The sequence below is a fragment of the Protomyctophum bolini genome (genome assembly GCF_963924005.1).
Source record: "Protomyctophum bolini genome assembly, chromosome: 18".
In the NCBI taxonomy this organism is placed as follows: domain Eukaryota; kingdom Metazoa; phylum Chordata; class Actinopteri; order Myctophiformes; family Myctophidae; genus Protomyctophum; species Protomyctophum bolini.
Genome location: NC_137879.1, coordinates 15863944 through 15873129, shown reverse-complemented (window position 1 = coordinate 15873129; position 9186 = coordinate 15863944). Strand labels below are relative to the sequence as shown.

Sequence of the window (9186 nt, the reverse complement as noted above, 5' to 3'; positions counted from 1 at the left end):
AGTCCCACTCCTGTACGACCAGCCCTGGCAGCTCCCGCTGCGGAGGGACCTGCTCACCCAAGCGGGGCAGGAGATCTTCCATCCACGTCCACAGGACCTGGACCTCTGGGTCTGGCCCGTGAGGGGCTGAACCTGGATGCCGAAGGCCTGCCCCCGAACGTCATCACGACGATTCTAGGGGCGAGAGCCCCGTCTACTAGACAACGATACAACACGGCCTGGACCGTGTTCGAACGTTGGTGTGCGGCCAGACCTGTACGGGTTATCCCGTTTCAGGCTTCGGTGAGGCACATTCTGACCTTTTTGCAGGAATTCCTGGACAGAGGTCTAGGCCAATCCTCTGTGAAGGTCAACCTGGCGGCCATTTCGGCGTACCACGTGGGGGTAGACGGCAAGACAGTAGGTGAGAACCTGCTAGTCCGTCGTTTCATGGCGGGCGTTAGGCGAGCCTGTCCAGTTTCCAGATCTCTGGTCCCGTCATGGGACCTGACTCTGGTACTGGACGCCCTTTCACAGGGCCCCTTCGAGCCACTGGGGACAGTGGACTTGAAGTTCCTCACACTAAAGACTGCTCTGCTGGTCGCTTTGACGACTGCGAAGCGAGCCAGCGACATACATGCGCTTTCGGTCAACCCGAGCTGCATGAGATTCAGCGGGAACGACTCTAGAGTCTCTATTAGGCCGAGCCTCGCGTTCTTGCCTAAGAATTTCCCCTCTGGCTGCGCCCCGGTCGATCTGATGGCATTTCACCCGCCACCTTTCTCCTCTGTGGAGGAGAGGAGGTTGAATTGCCTATGCCCGGTCAGAGCGCTGAGACACTATGTGGACAGAACTGCTCCTTTCAGGAATGGGGATCAATTGTTCGTGTCATGGGGTTCCCAAAGTAAGGGAAAACCGATAACGAAGGTAAGACTTTCACAGTGGATTGTGGAAGCCATTCGTTTGGCATATGCCGAGAGAGGAGTGGAGCCCCCAGGGGGCTTGAGGGCTCACTCTACTAGGGGTATGTCTGCATCCTGGGCGCTCGCTAAGGGTGTCCCCATTCAGGATGTTTGTACGGCGGCGAGCTGGTCGTCCCCTTCGACTTTCGCCACGTACTATAACTTGGATGTGGTGCCGTCTGCAATGGCTCATGCCGTTTTAGACGTCGCTTCCAGGTAAGAGGTGGGTTGGGTTGGCCGTCACAGGTAAAAAGCCTGTGACGTTGGTTGGGACTTGTTCAACTGGTAGGTAGCTATACGGGAGTTTATATTTCCCCATAGGGCGATTCACTGAGTGAAGGAGTTTAAAATAACTATAGGTTACTTTAGTAACCCCAGTTATTTAAACGACTGAGCGAGGTGAATCGCCCGAAAGACTACCCTTCTGACTTAACTAAGCAGAAGCCAATCTGGTTAACATGGAATGACCCGTGTGGCATGAGAGGAACGTCATCACCCCGGTGGGAGGGGTGATCATGCCATGGGCGGGTAGAAGTCCCGACCAATGAAATTGTTCGTGAAGTATATGGTTTAATTCTGTGTGTTCATGCCAGAGATGGCACTCCCCATAGGGCGATTCACCTCGCTCAGTCGTTTAAATAACTGGGGTTACTAAAGTAACCTATAGTTTTATACATTGGAAGTACAGTTTCAATTTGCTTTGATGAAATTGTACCTGCTGGTGAATCTGTGGTGATTGTTGTTAAAGGTGCTGCTGTAGTGGGTGCTTGAGTTGGCGGCAAAACCACTGTAAAAATAAAACTTTCATATCAATATCAACGCAGGCCATGATATATAATGAATAACAAGGAAGAAAAAATACCATTAAACAGGTCATTAAAGAACAACACTGTGAGCTATTATCGGTTGAGTCGACAATTCTTACCTGTGACAACAATAGTTGACGTGTTCACAGGAAGGGAGAAATTAGAGCTGGATGCAGCCTCAACAAGAGTACTAGCCACAGAAGAGGCATCTGGTGTAGTTGCATTTTCCTCTTGGTTGAATATTAATTCAGCCTCCACATTTACTGATCCCGAGCTGTAAAAATGATTCATTATTATTAATTATAACATTTATGTTATAATAATTACCAAATGTTATGGTACATTAAAGGTACAAATCAATGATACGTTAATATTTATGTACTAAAAACATATATACTTAATACAGTATAACTACATTGGTGCATACCTGAAGCCGGTTATAACAGTGCGATTGAAATTAGAAAACTTTGCGTTATAGACGATGTCCATCTGTAAACAGAAATTCAGTCATTGAAATTATTACAAAAAAAATTACACAGGAACTGTAAAAAAAAAACTTAGTATCCCACCTAGTTAATTTCATCGTTCATGATTAATAGATTTGATTAATTAATAACAATGTTCTAGAGAACATTTTGAAAGGTGGAGGCAGTCATTTGTTAAAAATCTTTTAATTTGAACTTGTTTAGTTATTTGGTAATTTTACAATTAAAGCAAAACATTTCCATAAAGTATGGTTATTTTTAATGATCATAATTATACATTTGCCAGAGATCAATATAATAGTAATATGCATGATAGGAGGAATCGCTGAAGTTATGGAGAATGTATTGGTAGGTGTTGGATCATCATAATGGTACTTACCACTGAAGCTACTTCGGTTGCTAAGTTCTGGAATGCGACTGAGGATGTGTTTTCAAGGTCTTTTGTGAAGGTTTGCGTTATTTTGAATTCTAACAAGACCTTTGGCTCTATTGGTGGTGCAGGTGTTGTAACTACAGATGAAGCACAATGGGTAGAAACAAACAATCAATAAAACATTTACACACACAAACACAGTGTTGTCAATGAAGTTACCTATACAATGTTTAATCTGAAACACAATTTGATACAATATGTGAGGGTCCCTGCTTCATCTCTCTCTCAGCTAAAGGGTCCTTGGTCAGAAAAACATGAAGACGCCTGCTCTAGTTAGAAATCCTGACACTCCTAGCACAAAACCAGACCTTGAAATTTAGCCGTCCACAGCCAAAGTGAGCATATTTCAACAGGTTATGCTGTTTTACTTTATATTTTGAGCACCTGCCCTGACCTTCTCTCTAATTGTGTATAAAATACTCACTGACAAATTTACAGGCTGTAGTCAGACATGGACTTTCTGGTCTTTGAACCAGCACATAAAACTTAAAATAAAAGTAGGGATAAACGTTTGCCGTACTTGTTATTGTGGTACCAGCAGAGACTGTTGTGGTTGCAATACCTGGACACACATGTACAGTATGAAAATGCCTCTACAATTCTAGATTTAATCTTTAAAATAAAATGTAGATAAACTTCTGATGCCGTACTTGTTGTTGTGGGATGAGTAGGAAGTCTAGTAACTGCGGTTGTAGAATCTGTCTCTGAAACTGGTGTGGTTGTACGAGTGCCTTCTCTTTCTGTTGTGACCGCAATACCTGGGGACACAGATAGGAAAATTCAATTAGTATTCTAATTGAACCATTTTTATCACATATTTTGTTACAGACACAGACTCCACATATACAAGATTTGATGACATTCAAATAAGCACTTAAAATATGATCAGACGTTTCAGATGAGTGCATAAAATAAACTAGAGAAAGACTTTTGGTGCCGTACTTCTTGTGGGACTAGAAATATCTGCAGTTGTAGAATCTGGCTCTGGAACAGGTGTGGTTGAACGAATGCCTTCACTTTCTGTTGTGATTGCAATACCTGGGCACACAGATAGGAACATTCAATTATTTTATTCTAATTGAAAAAATTATATCCATTTTGTTACAGCCACAGACTGCACAACAAGAGTTTATGTAATTCAGATAAAGACTTAAAATAAGGGCGGATGGGGGCTTCAAGATATGGGCCAAGCAAGGGATTAAACAATGGAAGGATGTTTTTGACAAAAAGGGGAATCTATTCTCTTTTGATGAACTAGCTGCTAAATACAATTTACCCCGTACACACTTCTTTAAGTATTTACAACTCAGAAGCTTTATAAGACTTAAAATAAGATCAGGCCTATTAGATCAGTACTTAAATAAAACTAGAGATAAACTTTTGCTGCCGTACTTCTTGTGGGATGAGTAATATCTGCGGTTGTAGAATCTGGCTCTGGAACTGGTGTGGTTGAACGAATGTCTTCTCTTTTTGTTGTGATTTCAATACCTGGGCACACAGATTGAGACATTCAATTACTATTGAACAATGTTGATATCCTATTTTGTTACAGGCACATGAGGCAACACGTACATGAATCCAACATATACTGTAAATGGAAAATATTGTGTAAACAAACAATCAATAAAACATTAATTTACACAACACGAACACAGTGTTGTCAATGAAGTTACCTATACAATGTTTAATCTGCAACACAATTTGATACAATATGTAGTGAGGGTCCCTGCTTCATCTCTCTCTCAGCTAAAGGGTCCTTGGTCAGAAAAACATGAAGACGCCTGCTCTAGTTAGAAATCCTGACACTCCTAGCACAAAACCAGACCTTGAAATGTAGCCGTCCACAGCCAAAGTGTGCATATTTCAACAGGTTATGCTGTTTTACTTTATATTTTGACTTTTGAGCACCTGCCCTGACCCTCTCTCTAATGGTCTGTAACATACTCACTGACAAATTTACAGGCTGTAGTCAGACATGGACTTTCTGGTCTTTGAACCAGCACATAAAACTTAAAATAAAAATAGGGATAAACGTTTGCCGTACTTGTTATTGTGGGACCAGCAGAGACTGTTGTGGTTGCAATACCTGGACTCACATGTACAATATGAAAATGCCTCTACAATTCTAGATTTAATCTTTAAAATAAAATGTAGATAAACTTCTGATGCCGTACTTCTTGTTGTGGGATGACTAGGAAGTCTAGTAACTGCGGTTGTAGAATCTGTCTCTGAAACTGGTGTGGTTGTACGAGTGCCTTCTCTTTCTGTTGTGACTGCAATACCTGGGGACACAGATAGGAAAATTCAATTAGTATTCTAATTGAACCATTTCTTATCACATATTTTGTTACAGACACAGACTCCACAGATATAAGATTTGATGAAATTCAAATAAGCACTTAAAATATGTTCAGACGTTTCAGATCAGTACATAAAATAAACTAGAGAAAGACTTTTGGTGCCGTACTTCTTGTGGGACTAGAAATATCTGCAGTTGTAGAATCTGGCTCTGGAACAGGTGTGGTTGAACGAATGCCTTCACTTTCTGTTGTGATTGCAATACCTGGGCACACAGATAGGAACATTCAATTATTTTATTCTAATTGAAAAAATTATATCTATTTTGTTACAGACACAGACTGCACAACAAGAGTTTATGTAATTCAGATAAAGACTTAAAATAAGATCAGGCCTATTAGATCAGTACTTAAATAAAACTAGAGATAAACTTTTGCTGCCGTACTTCTTGTGGGATGAGTAATATCTGCGGTTGTAGAATCTGGCTCTGGAACTGGTGTGGTTGAACGAATGTCTTCTCTTTTTGTTGTGATTTCAATACCTGGGCACACAGATTGAGACATTCAATTACTATTGAACAATGTTGATATCCTATTTTGTTACAGGCACATGAGGCTACACGTACAAGAATCCAACATATACTGTAAATGGAAAATATTGTGTAAACAAACAATCAATAAAACATTAATTTACACAACACGAACACAGTGTTGTCAATGAAGTTACCTATACAATGTTTAATCTGCAACACAATTTGATACAATATTATGTAGTGAGGGTCCCTGCTTCATCTCTCTCTCAGCTAAAGGGTCCTTGGTCAGAAAAACATGAAGACGCCTGCTCTAGTTAGAGATCCTGACACTCCTAGCACAAAACCAGACCTTGAAATGTAGCCGTCCACAGCCAAAGTGAGCATATTTCAACAGGTTATGCTGTTTTACTTTATATTTTGACTTTTGAGCACCTGCCCTGACCCTCTCTCTAATGGTCTGTAACATACTCACTGACAAATTTACAGGCTGTAGTCAGACATGGACTTTCTGGTCTTTGAACCAGCACATAAAACTTAAAATAAAAATAGGGATAAACGTTTGCCGTACTTGTTATTGTGGGACCAGCATAGACTGTTGTGGTTGCAATACCTGGACTCACATGTACAATATGAAAATGCCTCTACAATTCTAGATTTAATCTTTAAAATAAAATGTAGATAAACTTCTGATGCCGTACTTCTTGTTGTGGGATGAGTAGGAAGTCTAGTAACTGCGGTTGTAGAATCTGTCTCTGAAACTGGTGTGGTTGTACGAGTGCCTTCTCTTTCTGTTGTGACTGCAATACCTGGGGACACAGATAGGAAAATTCAATTAGTATTCTAATTGAACCATTTCTTATCACATATTTTGTTACAGACACAGACTCCACAGATACAAGATTTGATGAAATTCAAATAAGCACTTAAAATATGTTCAGACGTTTCAGATCAGTACATAAAATAAACCAGAGAAAGACTTTTGGTGCCGTACTTCTTGTGGGACTAGAAATATCTGCAGTTGTAGAATCTGGCTCTGGAACAGGTGTGGTTGAACGAATGCCTTCACTTTCTGTTGTGATTGCAATACCTGGGCACACAGATAGGAACATTCAATTATTTTATTATAATAATCCAGTTAATTCATTAGATGTTTTATACATTGGAAGTACAGTTTCAATTTGCTTTGATGAAATTGTACCTGCTGGTGAATCTGTGGTGATTGTTGTTAAAGGTGCTGCTGTAGTGGGTGCTTGAGTTGGCGGCAAAACCACTGTAAAAATAAAACTTTCATATCAATATCAACGCAGGCCATGATATATAATTAATAACAAGGAAGAAAAAATACCATTAAACAGGTCATTAAAGAACAACACTGTGAGCTAGTATCGGTTGAGTCGACAATTCTTACCCGTGACAACAATAGTTGACGTGTTCACAGGAAGGGAGAAATTAGAGCTGGATGCAGCCTCAACAAGAGTACTAGCCACAGAAGAGGCATCTGGTGTAGTTGCATTTTCCTCTTGGTTGAATATTAATTCAGCCTCCACATTTACTGATCCCGAGCTGTAAAAATGATTCATTATTATTAATTATAACATTTATGTTATAATAATTACCAAATGTTATGGTACATTAAAGGTACAAATCAATGATACGTTAATATTTATGTACTAAAAACATATATACTTAATACAGTATAACTACATTGGTGCATACCTGAAGCCGGTTATAACAGTGCGATTGAAATTAGAAAACTTTGCGTTATAGACGATGTCCATCTGTAAACAGAAATTCAGTCATTGAAATTATTACAAAAAAAATTACACAGGAACTGTAAAAAAAAAAACTTAGTATCCCACCTAGTTAATTTCATCGTTCATGATTAATAGATTTGATTAATTAATAACAATGTTCTAGAGAACATTTTGAAAGGTGGAGGCAGTCATTTGTTAAAAATCTTTTAATTTGAACTTGTTTAGTTATTTGGTAATTTTACAATTAAAGCAAAACATTTCCATAAAGTATGGTTATTTTTAATGATCATAATTATACATTTGCCAGAGATCAATATAATAGTAATATGCATGATAGGAGGAATCGCTGAAGTTATGGAGAATGTATTGGTAGGTGTTGGATCATCATAATGGTACTTACCACTGAAGCTACTTCGGTTGCTAAGTTCTGGAATGCGACTGAGGATGTGTTTTCAAGGTCTTTTGTGAAGGTTTGCGTTATTTTGAATTCTAACAAGACCTTTGGCTCTATTGGTGGTGCAGGTGTTGTAACTACAGATGAAGCACAATGGGTAGAAACAAACAATCAATAAAACATTTACACACACAAACACAGTGTTGTCAATGAAGTTACCTATACAATGTTTAATCTGAAACACAATTTGATACAATATGTGAGGGTCCCTGCTTCATCTCTCTCTCAGCTAAAGGGTCCTTGGTCAGAAAAACATGAAGACGCCTGCTCTAGTTAGAAATCCTGACACTCCTAGCACAAAACCAGACCTTGAAATTTAGCCGTCCACAGCCAAAGTGAACATATTTCAACAGGTTATGCTGTTTTACTTTATATTTTGAACACCTGCCCTGACCCTCTCTCTAATGGTCTATAAAATACTCACTGACAAATTTACAGGCTGTAGTCAGACATGGACTTTCTGGTCTTTGAACCAGCACATAAAACTTAAATAAAAGTAGGGATAAACGTTTGCCGTACTTGTTATTGTGGGACCAGCAGAGACTGTTGTGGTTGCAATACCCGGACACACATGTACAGTATGAAAATGCCTCTACAATTCTAGATTTAATCTTTAAAATAAAATGTAGATAAACTTCTGATGCCATACTTCTTGTTGTGGGATGAGTAGGAAGTCTAGTAACTGCGGTTGTAGAATCTGTCTCTGAAACTGGTGTGGTTGTACGAGTGCCTTCTCTTTCTGTTGTGACTGCAATACCTGGGGACACAGATAGGAAAATTCAATTAGTATTCTAATTGAACCATTTTTTATCACATATTTTGATACAGACAGACTCCACAGATACAAGATTTGAAGGAATTCAAATAAGCACTTAAAATATGATCAGACCTTTCAGATCAGTACATAAAAAAAACTAGAGAATGACTTTTGGTGCCGTACTTCTTGTGGGACTAGAAATATCTGCAGTTGTAGAATCTGGCTCTGGAACAGGTGTGGTTGAACGAATGCCTTCACTTTCTGTTGTGATTGCAATACCTGGGCACACAGATAGGAACATTCAATTATTTTATTCTAATTGAAAAAAGAATATCTATTTTGTTACAGACACAGACTCCACAACAAGAGTTTATGTAATTCAGATAAAGACTTAAAATAAGATCAGGCCTATTAGATCAGTACTTAAATAAAACTAGAGATAAACTTTTGCTGCCGTACTTCTTGTGGGATGAGTAATATCTGCGGTTGTAGAATCTGGCTCTGGAACTGGTGTGGTTGAACGAATGTCTTCTCTTTTTGTTGTGATTTCAATACCTGGGCACACAGATTGAGAAATTCAATTACTATTGAACAATGTTGATATCCTATTTTGTTACAGGCACATGAGGCTACACGTACATGAATCCAACATATACTGTAAATAGAAAAGATTGTGTAAACAAACAATCAATAAAACATTAATTTGCACAACACGAACACAGTGTT

At 39.1% G+C, this 9186-nt stretch overlaps 1 long non-coding RNA gene across 1 annotated transcript; it reads right to left on the bottom strand.

The window, feature by feature from the left end:
* Positions 1–6687: 6687 nt before the first annotated feature.
* Positions 6688–7265, bottom strand: LOC308332835. Its single transcript, XR_013965752.1, has 3 exons — positions 7212–7265; positions 6904–7058; positions 6688–6765 (listed from the first exon to the last, which is right to left on the bottom strand). It is a non-coding gene; the product is annotated as an uncharacterized lncRNA (long non-coding RNA).
* Positions 7266–9186: the final 1921 nt, after the last annotated feature.